Genomic DNA, 7,008 nt, shown 5'->3' with positions numbered 1-7,008 from the left:
GTCACAGGTGGGTTGAGAGCAACCAGACCCTCCATACCCTCTTCACCTGGGAGTTAGTTATTGATGAAACGCTGGACAGGTAAATGTGGACAAGGCTCAGTGTGTCCCTCTTTAATTAAAGTTCGGAGAAGGTGTACATTATCACGGGGACCCAAGAGTTAACTGGGGAACAGTTATGGTGTAAGTGAGCATGGTGTATGTTCATCTCTACAGCAGAGTCCCGCCTTAAGGTTGAGTATTCCCCCACAGCGACTTCAGCCTTGTCCCAGGGAATTGATGAGAATGGTACAGAAGTAAAGGTATCCCATGTGTAGTAAAGTGATCCTGCAACAGGTAGCCCAGAAGAACCCACCCCGGAGCAGGCCTCTCGTGTGACCCTTGCCAAACAAGGAGGAAAGCATAAAGGATGTGAATACCCTCCACGACCCCTGCTCCCTACGCTTGCCAAATCAATGGTGGAAAAGTACTTGGCTTGACACAATGCCATAAGTGATTCCTCTACCTGGGGTAAAGAGTAGGCATCCTGGTGGGTGTAGATATTTAGCTTGCAGTAGTCTACATAAAACTGCAGACTCCCATCTTTCTTTTGCACCAAAACCATGGGAGCAGCCCATAGACGACTTTCTCAAATCACCCCGCTCTGCAGCATGTTGCGTAACAAGTCCTTGACCTCCTGGCACAAGGCTGGTGGAATATGAAGGTATTGTTCTGGAATGGGTGGAGCATCCCCCGTGTGGATGGGTGTGATCGATGACCAATGTGTAGCTGTAGTCTTCTAGCAGCAAAAACCAGTAGATGCTTTTCATGCAGTTTGTGAAGCAACCTTTGTTGCAGTACAGAGTAGTCCTGGAAGGGATTTCCAGTTGTTCCAACAGTAATTTCTATTGTGTGTCGTACGAGAACATGGCTGCTTGTAGTGGAGCACAAATGGCCTCTACCCCAGGTTGAGCCTGTGGGACAGAGTGATGGGGCACTATGTACAGGTCTACTAAGGTGGCATGGTTGGGGAGTGAAACCAGGGATGTCCCCAGGTTGATGAGCTGTACCAGAACCTTTCCTCTTGGACAATATGCGTGCGACTAGCCATATGCGTGCGACTAGCCACTTCCACGATTACTGTGATCCCTTGAAGCTTTTTGTGGGCCTCCAGTGGAAAGAGACTAAACTATGTCTTGGAGGGATGCCAGGACTAGTTTTTGTTTGGAGGGCATATGCAGGACTCCCACCTGTCCGGACTGTTTCCTTGCTGCTCTCTGTTGAGCTTCGTAGGCCTGTTTCATGTTGAGCAACACAGACCACAGCCCCGCTGGCTGCAATGTTTGAACTTGGCCAGCAAGTGGGGCTAGCCCAGGTCTTTTAACATGTTCATGCCTTTGAACAATAGGTGAGCTGAGATTACTGGGCTGCAAGTCACCACCACCCCTTGATCGTCAATCTGGATCCTCACCCTGGTGACACCATCTACCAGGATGGGCAAGTTGTTGGCCGCCTTGAGGGCTAGCCAGGAGGGATCCAGTGGGTCTTGTGTCCCAATCCGCTGGGCATGGAAGTCATACTCCATGACAGTGACCTCGAAACCTATGTCAATCAGGCAAGGGATCTCTTGTCCATTCACAAGAGTGGTCACTGCTTGACTTGGTGCAACCATAGACTGGTTTGCTGGGACCTTGTATTGACTGTCTCCAACTGCAATGCTGCTGCGGTCGAGCGCCGCCTACTGTGCAGCAAATTGACGGCACCTGACTACACACCTGTATTTAGGGTATAACGCACCCTCCCCCACAACAGGGAACAGTGGCCTCTCCCCCGAAGTCGCTTTTTACATTTTAAAATCAGCAGGGCTGTGCGGAACTCCAAATATGTCACGTCTAGCTGCATCTCCTTGTTCAGGTTGGTGGTAACAAGGCTTAACTTCCTACTCAGCCCTAGGGTTGCCACCTCATCCCTTTAAACCCGAACACATATTAATTACACAGGTTTTGAGGCTAATTTAATGCAGATAATGCACCATGTGAGTTTAATTACCACCTTAATCAGCCACAGAACCTGTGTAATTAATATGTGTTTGGGTTTAAATGGGTGAGGTGGCAACCCTACTCAGCCCACCCGTGTGAACAAGCTCTAAGGCCTTGTTTACATTGGGGGGGGGGGGGCAGTAAAAACAGATGGTTAAGCCAAGCTTATTGGGAGCATCAGACAGGTCACACAAACACAGGGGACACAGACAAACTCCATGCTGCTCATGTCCCCGGAAGAGAAATCAATGCAGTGCTGTCAGGGAAGTGTCCAACTCAGCCATATAGGTATGTGTGGAAACCGACAGCAAGGAGGACATTATGGTGTAGTATGGAGGAGCCAGGGGTGGAAATACTCTGAACACCCCAGTCTGATCCCCCATCACACATACTGGGGGGCTTTACTAGAACTGGAGAAGACAAAATCTGGAGCAGCATGTATAACAACCAATCAGCTTTTATCTTCAGCTTTGAAAATGAAAGCAGGAAGCCGATTGGTTGCCATGAACAGTTGCTGCAGTCTTAGTAAATTCCCTTTACTGTGTCAGTACATGTAGAAGGTCACACTGCCAATCAGTGTTGTGTTGTCAGTGCAGCCAGTGTTGTACACAGAGGGTGTATGGAATGCACGGTGCAGTGTTGTACACGGAGGGTGTGTGGGGTGCAGTGTTGTACACAGAGGGTGTATGGGATGCACGGTGCAGTGTTGTACACGGAGGGTGTGTGGGGTGCACGGTGCAGTGTTGTACACGGAGGGTGTATGGGGTGCACGGTGCAGTGTTGTACACGGAGGGTGTATGGGGTGCAGTGTTGTACACAGAGGGTGTATGGGATGCACGGTGCAGTGTTGTACACGGAGGGTGTGTGGGGTGCACGGTGCAGTGTTGTACACAGAGGGTGTATGGGGTGCAGTGTTGTACACGGAGGGTGTATGGGGTGCAGTGTTGTACACAGAGGGTGTATGGGATGCACGGTGCAGTGTTGTACACAGAGGGTGTATGGGATGCACGGTGCAGTGTTGTACACGGAGGGTGTATGGGGTGCAGTGTTGTACACGGAGGGTTATGGGGTGCACGGTGCAGTGTTGTACATGGAGGGTTATGAGGTGCACGGTGCAGTGTTGTACACGGAGGGTGTATGGGGTGCACGGTGCAGTGTTGTACACGGTGGGTGTGTGGGGTGCACGGTGCAGTGTTGTACACGGAGGGTTATGGGGTGCACGGTGCAGTGTTGTACACAGAGGGTGTGTGGGGTGCACCGTATAATGTTGTACACAGAGGGTGTGTGGGGTGCACGGTGCAGTGTTTTACATGGAGGGTGTGTGGGATACACGGTGCAGTGTTGCACACGGAGGGTTATGGGGTGCACTGTGCAGTGTTGTACACGGAGGGTGTATGGGATGCACGGTGCAGTGTTGTACATGGGGGGTGTGTGGGGTGCACGGTGCAGTGTTGTACACGGAGGGTTATGGGGTGCACGGTGCAGTGTTGTACACGGAGGGTTATGGGGTGCATGGTGCAGTGTTGTACACGGAGGGTGTATGGGGTGCAGTGTTGTACACGGAGGGTTATGGGATGCATGGTGCAGTGTTGTACATGGAGGGTGTGTGGGGTGCATGGTGCAGTGTTGTACACGGAGGGTTATGGGGTGCATGGTGCAGTGTTGTACACGGAGGGTTATGGGGTGCACGGTGCAGTGTTGTACACGGAGGGTGTGTGGGGTGCACCGTATAATGTTGTACACAGAGGGTGTGTGGGGTGCACGGTGCAGTGCTGTACATGGAGGGTGTATGGGATGCACGGTGCAGTGTTGTACATGGAGGGTGTGTGGTATGCACGGTGCAGTGTTGTACACGGAGGGTTATGGGGTGCACGGTGCAGTGTTGTACACGGAGAGTTATGGGGTGCACTGTGCAGTGTTGTACACGGAGGGTGTATGGGATGCACGGTGCAGTGTTGTACACGGAGGGTTATGGGGTGCACGGTGCAGTGTTGTACACGGAGGGTGTATGGGGTGCAGTGTTGTACACGGAGGTTTATGGGGTGCACGGTGCAGTGTTGTACACGGAAGGTGTATGGTGTGCACGGTGCAGTGTTGTACACGGAGGGTGTATGGGATGCACGGTATAATGTTGTACACAGTGGGTGTATGGGGTGCACGGTGCAGTGTTGTACACGGAGGTTGTATGGGGTGCAGTGTTGTACACGGAGGGTTATGGGGTGCACGGTGCAGTGTTGTACACAGAGGGTGTGTGGGGTGCACCGTATAATGTTGTACATGGAGGGTGTGTGGGATGCACGGTGCAGTGTTGCACACGGAGGGTTATGGGGTGCACTGTGCAGTGTTGTACACGGAGGGTGTATGGGATGCACGGTGCAGTGTTGTACACGGGGGGGTGTGGGGTGCACGGTGCAGTGTTGTACACGGAAGGTTATGGGGTGCACGGTGCAGTGTTGTACACGGAGGGTTATGGGGTGCATGGTGCAGTGTTGTACACGGAGGGTGTATGGGGTGCACGGTGCAGTGTTGTACACGGAGGGTGTGTGGGGTGCACGGTGCAGTGTTGTACACGGAGGGTTATGGGGTGCACGGTGCAGTGTTGTACACGGAGGGTGTGTGGGGTGCACCGTATAATGTTGTACACAGAGGGTGTGTGGGGTGCACGGTGCAGTGCTGTACACAGAGGGTGTATGGGATGCACGGTGCAGTGTTGTACATGGAGGGTGTGTGGGATGCACGGTGCAGTGTTGTACACAGAGGGTTATGGGGTGCACGGTGCAGTGTTGTACACAGAGAGTTATGGGGTGCACTGTGCAGTGTTGTACACGGAGGGTGTATGTGTGCCATAGGACCTCTGGGGGAAAAGTGAGCAGGCAATTTTTGATTTTAAGGGGACTCCTCTATAGGAAGCTTTTTCGTCTTAGGACACGCACCATTGGGTAATTATGTCATATAGAATATGGTATACCTGTTATGGAATACATGTAATCAAATCCTGATATATGTACTTTTGTTGTATATTTCTAGCAGATTGACCTCTGAAGAAGACCTGGAATATATAGGTCGAAACGCGTCAGGTCCACTATTGTGCTATTGATAACATACATACAATATTGTTATGAAAATAGGCTTGCATCATATGTGTTGGCTATCACGAGACTTGTAAAACACTCTATATGGGAGCTCATTTTTTAACCGATGTGTTGAAGCAACTTTTGTATAATAAAATATATATCTTTTTACAAACATTGGTTTAATATTTTAATTTTGCTGCCAAAAAACCCCGTCTGGGGAAACCTTTTTTCCTTTTTTTTTTTTAATGTTGTACACAGTGGGTGTATGGGGTGCACGGTGCAGTGTTGTACACGGAGGTTGTATGGGGTGCAGTGTTGTACACGGAGGGTTATGGGGTGCACAGTGCAGTGTTGTACACGGAGGGTGTATGGGGTGCACCGTATAATGTTGTACACAGTGGGTGTATGGGGTGCAGTGTTGTACACAGAGGGTTATGGGATGCACGGTGCAGTGTTGTACACGGAGGGTGTATGGTGCGGTGTTGTACACGGAGGGTTATGGGGTGCACGGTGCAGTGTTGTACACGGAGGGTGTATGGTGTGCATGGTGCAGTGTTGTACACGGAGGGTGTATGGGGTGCAGTATTGTACACGGAGGGTTATGGGATGCGCGGTGCAGTGTTGTACACGGAGGGTTATGGGGGTGCATGGTGCAGTGTTGTACACGGAGGGTTATGGGGTGCACGGTGCAGTGTTGTACACGGAGGGTGTATGGGGTGCACCGTATAATGTTGTACACTGTGGGTGTATGGGGTGCAGTGTTGTACACGGAGGGTTATGGGATGCACGGTGCAGTGTTGTACACGGAGGGTGTGTGGGATGCACGGTGCAGTGTTGTACACGGAGGGTTATGGGGTGCACGGTGCAGTGTTGTACACGGAGGGTGTATGGGGTGCAGTGTTGTACACGGAGGGTGTATGGGATGCGCGGTGCAGTGTTGTACACGGAGGGTTATGGGGTGCATGGTGCAGTGTTGTATGGAGGAGCCAGGGGTGGAAATACTCTGAACACCCCAGTCTGATCCCCCATCACACATACTGGGGGGCTTTACTAGAACTGGAGAAGACAAAATCTGGAGCAGCATGTATAACAACCAATCAGCTTTTATCTTCAGCTTTAAAAATGAAAGCAGGAAGCCGATTGGTTGCCATGAACAGTTGCTGCAGTCTTAGTAAATTCCCTTTACTGTGTCAGTACATGTAGAGGGTCACACTGCCAATCAGTGCACCGTATAATATTGTACACTGTGGGTGTATGGGGTGCAGTGTTGTTCACGGAGGGTTATGGGCTGCATGGTGCAGTGTTGTATACGGAGGGTGTATGGGATGCACGGTGCTGTGTTGTACTCAGAGGGTGTATGGGATGCATGGTATAATGTTGTACACAGTGGGTGTATGGGGTGCATGGTGCAGTGTTGTACACGGAGGGTGTGTGGGGTGCACAGTGCGGTATTGTACACGGAGGGTGTGTGGGGTGCATGGTGTGGTGTTGTACACGGAGGGTGTGTGGGGTGCACGGTGCGGTGTTGTACACAGAGGGTGTATGGGGTGCGGTGTTGTACACGGAGGGTGTGTGGGGTGCACGGTGCGGTGTTGTACACGGAGGTTGTGGGGTGCACGGTGCGGTGTTGTACTCGGAGGGTGTATGGGATGCATGGTATAATGTTGTACACAGTGGGTGAATGGGGTGCATGGTATAATGTTGTACACAGAGGGTGTATGGGGTGCATGGTGCAGTGTTGTACACAAAGGGTGTGTGGGGTGCACAGTGCGGTGTTGTACATGGAGGGTGTGTGGGATGCACGGTGCAGTGTTGTACACGGGGGGTTACGGTGCGGTGTTGTACACGGAGGGTTATGGGCTGCACGGTGCAGTGTTGTATACGGAGGGTGTATGGGGTGCACGGTGTGGTGTTGTACA

The sequence above is a fragment of the Aquarana catesbeiana genome, linkage group LG06 (assembly GCF_042186555.1).
Source record: "Aquarana catesbeiana isolate 2022-GZ linkage group LG06, ASM4218655v1, whole genome shotgun sequence".
NCBI classification, from domain to species: domain Eukaryota; kingdom Metazoa; phylum Chordata; class Amphibia; order Anura; family Ranidae; genus Aquarana; species Aquarana catesbeiana.
Note: the sequence above shows the minus strand (reverse complement) of the source record.